This window comes from Periophthalmus magnuspinnatus, chromosome 6 (assembly GCF_009829125.3).
Source record: "Periophthalmus magnuspinnatus isolate fPerMag1 chromosome 6, fPerMag1.2.pri, whole genome shotgun sequence".
In the NCBI taxonomy this organism is placed as follows: Eukaryota; Metazoa; Chordata; class Actinopteri; order Gobiiformes; family Gobiidae; genus Periophthalmus; species Periophthalmus magnuspinnatus.
In genome coordinates this window covers 6,259,028-6,267,326 of record NC_047131.1, presented here as the reverse complement: position 1 = coordinate 6,267,326, position 8,299 = coordinate 6,259,028, and the positions used below count along the sequence as shown (strand labels likewise).

The following is an 8,299-nucleotide window of genomic DNA, read 5'->3' as shown; positions in this document are numbered from 1 at the left end:
GACTCCACTTGGGCAAATTGGGTCAGATCTGTGGAGAAGCGACCCCACTCGACATATGAATGCACGTCTTTCAAGGTATTTTTGAGCAATAAAAACACCTGAAATTGAATAAATGCAAGATCAGTTTAATGCCATGCTTTGGAACTCTCCAGGCAAAGCGATAACATCTCCATGGAGACTAGGATCACCCTCTACCCGAAGAGTTACACAGTGCGGCTTTAAAATAAAAGGCCATACAAGTTCATATCCCCCACCAGGTGATGCCAAAACTCTGCAGAAAACGTTTGAACGCTCCAGCTCCCTCTGTGTGGATATACTTACATAATCCACTATACTTCACTGCATCTTCCTCCAGGGATCACAATGTTGTGCATCTCTCACAACTAATTAGTTTAATGAGCTGGGAAATGCTTTGATGCTCACCTAGACGAAAAGGGGAGAGCTAGAATTGTGCAACCTTAAATTAATGTACTTAAAATCAAAATACAATTGAATGAACAAGAACACGGTGCGGTTTGTGCGTAGGTTTGAACACGTTACAGTAATGTGGAAGTTTGTTATTGGTAAAAATGGCATCACAAGTAGAGTACTTTTAGGCGTAGTGATAGTTATTGTACTAATAGTATTGGTAAAAGGTAAATATAATGGAATAATTCACTATGAAAAGAAGCCAGTACAAAGATATTAAACTTGTGGGACAATGCAGTTGCCTTTATTGGCTCTATCACTAATATTCAAATAGACACTCCCCGTTTTAGGGTTGAACGATTTGGAGAAAAATAGATAATTGACATTTTTCTGACAAGCAGTGCAGTTAGTGTTCATGGGGAGGAGAGGGGCCCGGGCTCATGGGGAGGAGAGGGGCCCGGGCTCATGGGGAGGAGACGCTCGGGCTGCGCAGAAATAGGTCACGTTATTAACCGTTTTGTCAGTTATGCTTCAGTGCAATAATCATCGATTGCTTTTAATGGGTTTTCACTGTTAAAATTGATTGAAACGATTGGGCCACAGTTCAAGTCAATTGTAACCTCATTAGTAGAAACAGATTTGATGTAACTGACATTTTTCCAGTAGGACAATGTACAGTAAATATGAGCTGTGACCATTAAGGACTGTAACATATTTAAACTCATAAATAAAACTATTCAAGTATTTTGTAATCTGTGCTTTCTTTGTTGCAGCCTTGAAGAGATATGCTGCATCGTATAAAGTAACTTAAAGGGGTCATAGTAGGTCAAAGGTCACATTTCTATCCATTGGTTTTGAATTAGGATCAGGGTAAGTAACAGATTTAAATCAGAATATTATATCTTTTGAATTGAAAATGTCATAAAAAAAAGTCGGAGCTACAACCAAATTCATGCATTTTGTATTGTGTAAAATAAATGAGTGAAATCAAAGTAGCACAGGTAGAACATGCAACATTCAAATTGGATTTCCGTGGGTTTCAGAGTGATGAAAATCTAGCACAGTTGCCGTAGCAATTAACAAAACAAAACAAAATCTAACTTCTGAATGGGAAAAAGTCACCTAAAAACAGGACGCTAAAACCAGTGAATAGATGGAGGGAAAATAATGTAAAAAATTTGAATTGTAATAAAAATAATTTGAAAAAAAGGGTGTTTTCAGTTCATGATGCCAAAATTTCAATCTAGACGTTGAAGGAATACACTTTTTGTTGTCTAGTTAGAGAAGAATTATGTAACTTTTCTGGTGGAGGGATTGAGACTTGCTTACTCCATTTCATATTATACTATATTATGCAGGAAATGTTCCATAGTGTGGCATTAAACGTATCTATCTCCATGGAGTGAAGGAACTGGCGCAACCAGAAGAGGACAGGTCAGATCTGTGAAAAGGCGATCTCACTCACATTAAGAATTTTTTGTGTTTTTCAAGGCATTTTTTTGGGGGGGATTTATAAACACTTGTAGAGATTAGCTTAATGCCATGCTGCGGAACATTTCAGGCAAAGCAGTAACATCTCACTGGAGACAGACGCTGCAGTGGAAGAGTTGCATAGCGCTTACATATTGTGTCATTTTAAACACGAGGTAATAGTTTTAACTTTCAGTCTTATAATGGGTGACTCAGGACTTTCTGGAAACCTGACTCACTCTGTCCTTAAAGAATAAAAACACTGTAACTTTCAACTTCACAGTCCTACTCGAAATTTCACCACCTCACACGTATTTGGCAACTTTCCTACCCAAAAGCAGTATCTCACGCATTTGTTAATAAGTTATGAGCAGGTTGTGTGTATAGAAAGTGGTAATGGTCAACTCCACTGCTCAGGTTTGCGTTAGTGAAATGAAAAACCACGTTCCCGACTGGTCCAGGAGGAGGCTGGTCCGGTCTGGGAATAACATTAAGGGACAGAGCTCAAAGTTCAAAGGAAGTCATTCTGTGTGTTTGTCTTCGCATGGAATTAAGCACATCCTGTTTTGTGGCAATATTTTTTATGAAGGATTATAAAAACTAACCTAAAAAGGAAATCCAATCATGGTATCTAGAGCTGTGTTTCAAATGACATCACATCATCCTATACACCCATAATATTCAATACAGATAATACAGATTTATATTGTTAAAAAATGTCAAACTGTAGGTCACTGTTACTAAACTATAATAAAAAAAAAAAACTTAAATTATTATCTTAATTAAAATCTTAATTAATAAAATATATAAATTATTAAAATGTATCAAATATTGTGCTGTTTATTTAAGGAGTAAAGTCTAAGTTTACTCGTTGCCATGGAGATTTTATCACTTTGCCTGGAACGTTCCCTAGTATAAAGTGTTTTATTGTTCAAGAATCAGGAAGTGCACTTTAGCATGCTAGTTAACCCCGTTCTGGCTTCTGAACTTTGTGAAAAGCGCTTAGAAACTCATCATGGTGAATAATTAGGATGTTCAGAATGCATAAAGTAAGTGAGGAATAACTTTAGATCATTGGAAACGGTTTAAAATGAACTAGGTCTGTTTTTTTATGGGGTTTTTTAAGACAGTAAGAATGAGGTGCAGCGTCTTTAGCATATTAGCCGTTAGCCTGATTCATACGTGACCTATAACCTCACTCTAATCACCTTTTGTTCTTAGACTTGTTGAAATATCTATGGCTCCGTCATATAGAACATGTCTCATATTTAATCAGCTGTGGAAGGGAAAGACCATCACCGGAAAACTGGAGTCATCGTCCGTCTGTGCCCTCTTCCCCCTCCTCCTCTTCCTTCTCCTCTTCCTCCTCTTCCTGGTTCTGACCCCGCCTCTGTCACGGGGGGAGACACATTTGAGTCATTCCCGAACTGAATTCGCCCTTTTGATTCACAAAAGAAATCCAGTTATTCACAATGTATCTGAAGAAAAAACGGGATCATCTTAAAAGCAGTTTAATAAATTGCAGTTAATAACGCGCAGTGGGTTAAAGGTGAAGTGTGGAACTTTTTTCTTAGTTTTATGTAACCACTAGCTGGATTAAGGAAGCGACTGCAATACAAAAACTACTACTATAAACCAGGATGAGGGGGCCTTTTTACTCTCACACACCTGGGATACTGTGCTGATGAAGTCGGACTGCAGATGGCGCTGTTGTCTCGTATCTGTTCGTAGGGGAAAAAAATCATCAAGCATCACGCAAATGCCGTCTGAAAAAATCGTCTTTTCGAATTTTGATTTTGAAATGACAGAAACCAAAATGAGCCTTATGTGTGTGTACAACTTGATTTTTTTTTTTTTTCCCCCTCACTGCTCTGAAAGGAGAAGACCAGAAGAATTTGTCATGTGAAACCAGATGCCCCGACACAATCGCCTCACTCACAACTTTTAAATAAATCTTACACTGTTATTAATTAAGGCTCTGAACAGATCATCATCTCCGCTTAAAGTCAGCTGTCCGTAAATAAAACCGAACTTCAGTCTTGGCTTTGTGCTGCAATTACCTAATAGTTTCACAATAGCGTCATTATAACACTAAAATACAGCCTATATTTTGACATCCAGACCAAATTACTGAGAAACAGCTGCATGTTGGATTGTAAATATTTAGAAATGTTTGAGGTGTGTATATATAGGAGTGAACATATTAATGCTTTCATTTTTGTTAGGGCACCACTCACATTTAAAGGTCCTATATTTAGCACACATGGAGTTGTGTTTTGTTTCATTCACACATATTTGACTAATCTGTCTACACCTCCAAAAGCTCAAAATGCTCCGTTCCACCTTGTGATGTCATGAGTTGGTAGTTTTCAAATTAAACGCTACCTTTTAACTTTTTGTTCAGTAGAGATTGACAAGTCCAGGGTTGAAATCATCCAGATGATTCTCGTGGATTTTAAAAACACAGTGGAGTACTTCCTGTATTACCACATGATGACATCACAAGGTGGAACAGAGTGTTTTCTAATGCCTAAATAAGCAGGGTTTGCGTGTTAAACATGTGTGAATGAAACAAAACACAACTTCAGGGATGTTTTTGTGGAGGAAACAACATTATAACATAGATTAGACAATAGTGTAATATGGGAACTTTAAGGTTAGCACATTTATTACACTGTTGCAACAGAAAGTACAAGAATGACAGTAGACAAAACTTACCTTGTTGCTTATTAAAGAGCTGATAATCGTCCTGGCTGTCTGTGGTGGTGGTGGTGCTGTCTGTTGTGGTGGTGATGCCGGTTCAGTTTTGGTGATCCTTGTGGAGTGCGCGTACTCGCTGCTCGTCCAGCCCCTGAATCCCATTGCGCGCGCTCCCGTGCCAGGCTGGAAAAAACTGCAACTGCTGCCTGTGAGTGGAGACACGCAGAGAGAGAGAGAGAAAGAGAGAGGACAGAGAGGAGCCGAGCGAGAAAAATCACTGTCACTCCAACAGTTCACCCCCGCGACGTCGGAATTTTGCGCATTTCCCTCAAAACTACGCGGTTTTACAACGGAACCAAGCGCTGCCAAGTGGACTGCTGATCGAAGGGACGCACGCGGACCTCTGGAAAGGCACGGTAAAGTTCGCCACGGGTCTGTTTCTCTCAAATAGAAAGTGTCCTAGCTCCAAGTCCCCTTACTTTCCTGTGACGCACAAGTTTCTTCTTATTAGCGAGGTCCTACTGTGTCTTATGCAACTGTGCCTAAATAACTAACTAGATTTAAGACGCAGCACAACACTAAAGTTTGGATTTTTGGGGAGAAAGAAGTAGCTGACTTATGCTGCAACGTTGAGGCTACTGTCAAAGCTCCAGTAGACTCAGAACACACAAGACAACTCGTTTGGCACACGCAGACTGTTCGTATCTGCTCGTGTTTTAGTTTATAAGTTGTTTTAGCGCTTAAAAGGCGTTGCGCGAGTGGCCATTGCGCACTGTTTACATTGCGTTTTGGGTGGCGTTTGTTAGCCTGTCTGTTCCCAATGCGCAGACCACCACCACCAGGGGTCTTCTTCTGCAGGGCACGAGGGAAAGTGTTGGATTTCAGAGCGATTAAAACACAGAATAACGCAAGAAATGTGCCACAAAAAACGCTAAAGTCTCACGAGATGGTGGAGAAGTTGCTGTTTGGTTTGGACACGTTGGACAGAACTATGCAAACTGTGGGATAGACATTTTGTTTAGGCCTTTTTACATAATTTTAACTGTTTAATTATAAGCAAATGAATGATTTGGCCACTTTACGCACGTGGTAATTAGTCCACAATGACAGTGATGATGTAATAACAAAGTTGCTTAATTGGCAGACTCATTACGGATTCTACTAATAACCCTGATCATCCAGTAATAAAACAGTAAAACAGTAAAGACAAGGAATGGCTACTGGAGTTAAAGGTGAACTATGACACATTTTCTTGCCTCACTGTTAATGTTAATGCCATACTGTGTAACATCCTGGCAAAACAGTTACAGTATTCAATTAAAACTTTTTTTTTTTTAAGAGCAGATTTGCCTATCCACAGATTTGACCTTGGCTTGGTTGTGGTGTCACGTGCTTACTCCAAGGCGCTAAGTTTCATGAGATACTGTGGAACATTCCTGGAAAACCAATAACATCTCCATGGAGACGCCACCAGAAAAGTTACATAGTGCGGCGTTAAGTAAAGTCCTGGTTGTGGCGTTGGAACGCAGATGTCAAGATTGGAAGGTTAAATTTTGATGTAGGCTAATGTTTGCAAAATGCAGTGTCTACAATTGTTGCTTCACAGTTTGTATGCCAGATGCCCTTCCTGTCAAGCTCACTGTGACTGAAGTGTATTGCCAAGGTGCACAATGGCAGTGCTTTAAACTAGATTCCTGTCTGCACCGCTCTCACTCTTCAGTTCAAGTTGATGTTGGATTCTTGATTTCATATTAACATAGTTATTAACTGCACATTTTTGTTATATTTGCCGCTGAACGTTGCTCTGCCTTGTTGTCTTTGTCAACACACATTCACTGAAATATGTCACTTTTGGGTTTTTATCAGGAATGAGTTGACAGTATAAAATGGAGTACTTTTACACAGCAGTGACCTGATAAATCTTTGTATTCACTCGCTGTTATCTTGTTCCTCCAGTGAACGGAGTGTTTTTTCCCTGCCTCAGTACTTTTTGTTTTTGATTTGCCTTTTATTAAATAGATGAGGTTATTTTCTTGCCTGAGATCCAGAATACACAGTTCTTCAATACTTTAAGGAGATGTGAGTCTGGCACCGGTGAATCTCCCTGTTTTCAAATGGGCGTGATTGACAGGTGGATTAGCCAATCAGGGACATGCATGGTCCATCTGTATAACAAAAAATTAAGAAAAAAATATATCACAGGGGCTGAAAATCATCACTGATTTCTGTAAAATCAACAAACAAAGCACTGATCTGAGGTGAGATGAGTTAGATTTTATTTGTAAATCACAGGTGACCAATGACCTCCTTAGTTTCATGTGTCTCTGAAAATGAAATGATGGGACGATCATGTTTGACTGGGCTTGAGACTCAACAGAGGACGTGAGGACCAGACTGATCGCCATCTCTATAAAAAATACAGAGAGATCATTCTGAATTTTCCAGGCAAGTGATTTTCATCAAAAGGATATAGGAAGAAGAAATGACAGATGGTTTGCGTCCGACTTGGACAGGTGCACAGTCTTAATGACTCAGTAGTAGAGGTAATGGTAATCTACACTGCACAGCTGCTCTGGGTTAAGTGTCTTGCTTGATGACACAATGACACGCACATGGTCAAATGGGGTTTGAGCCTACAACCTGCCGTTTTCATAGTATAAAATATGAGGTGACTTGCATGTAGTTGTATGGTGCAGGGCTGCGCAGTATAGGCCTGTATAGTAGAGTATTAAAAGTATCGAAAATCAGATATTAATCAATACTTAGACTGAGAGATACATAGATAAGGTCATATGGTGATATTAAAAGAAAGTACAATGATTTAATGCTGAAAATCACATTCTGTTATTGAAATAAAGAGTAACAAAGATATCAATATCACAAGAAAATACAGATATTATTACATTATTCTAACCCTGGTGTTAACTGTCAGATTCTGTGCAATGCTCCGCCCACAAGTCTACATCACCCATGCTCTCACATGACAATTGTCCATAAATATGCAAAAACATGGCATACAACTGTACACAATAAGTACACAAACCTGATGTAATGTGCAGTAGTTTCATTAGCGTTGATTGTGTTGTGATAGCGCTCTGTGGGGGGAGTGACTTAAAGCAGGGAGCAAAGGTTGGAGACACTCAGAAATGAAATGAAAGTGCCAGAAATGAAAGTGAAACTTATTAAATATGTTAACATGTTGTTTTGGGTGAATGTAGCATTTTCAAAACTATAAAAGGAAACATGGTGATCTAAATATGTTATATGGTAGCAGTTAATACCTCAAAGAAATAACATTTTTTATGTATGTATGTATTTATTTATTTATTTATTTATTTTAAGACACTAGTAAATTAATGAACATTTTTAGTTTGAATTTAACTGAAATGATTGTGCCAAAAATATATATTACATTTTCCAATATTGTTATCGTTATATTCTGAACATAACTATTGAATACTGCATTTTCTTCTCACACGCAGCACAAGTATGAAGTAATACAAATAAACATAGCTTCAGGATTGCTTATCTCATTTTACATGCATGATCCGTACATTATTCAGAATCGTAGTCCACATGGAGTTAGCTGTAGCTGTAGCTGTTTCTCAAGTATTTTTATTGAAACCAGCAGCCATGGGATAAAATATTGAAAACGTCTCACTCTGCAGTTCTGTGGCACTTAATGTTTAATGATTTGGTTCTAATGCTGAACCAAGAAACA

General features: G+C 38.6%; 1 protein-coding gene across 2 annotated transcripts in view; it reads left to right on the top strand.

Moving 5' to 3' along the window:
- Positions 1–4,792: 4,792 nt before the first annotated feature.
- peak1 (pseudopodium-enriched atypical kinase 1) overlaps positions 4,793–8,299 on the top strand; it is a 108,849-nt gene continuing 105,342 nt past the window's right edge. The window contains exon 1 of one of the 2 annotated variants that reach the window (XM_033968303.2): positions 4,793–4,994. The gene's annotated coding sequence lies outside the window, so the exon portion shown is untranslated. Of the gene's footprint in view, positions 5,011–8,299 lie in introns of both variants that reach the window. The other variant, XM_055222740.1, reaches the window with a different exon arrangement.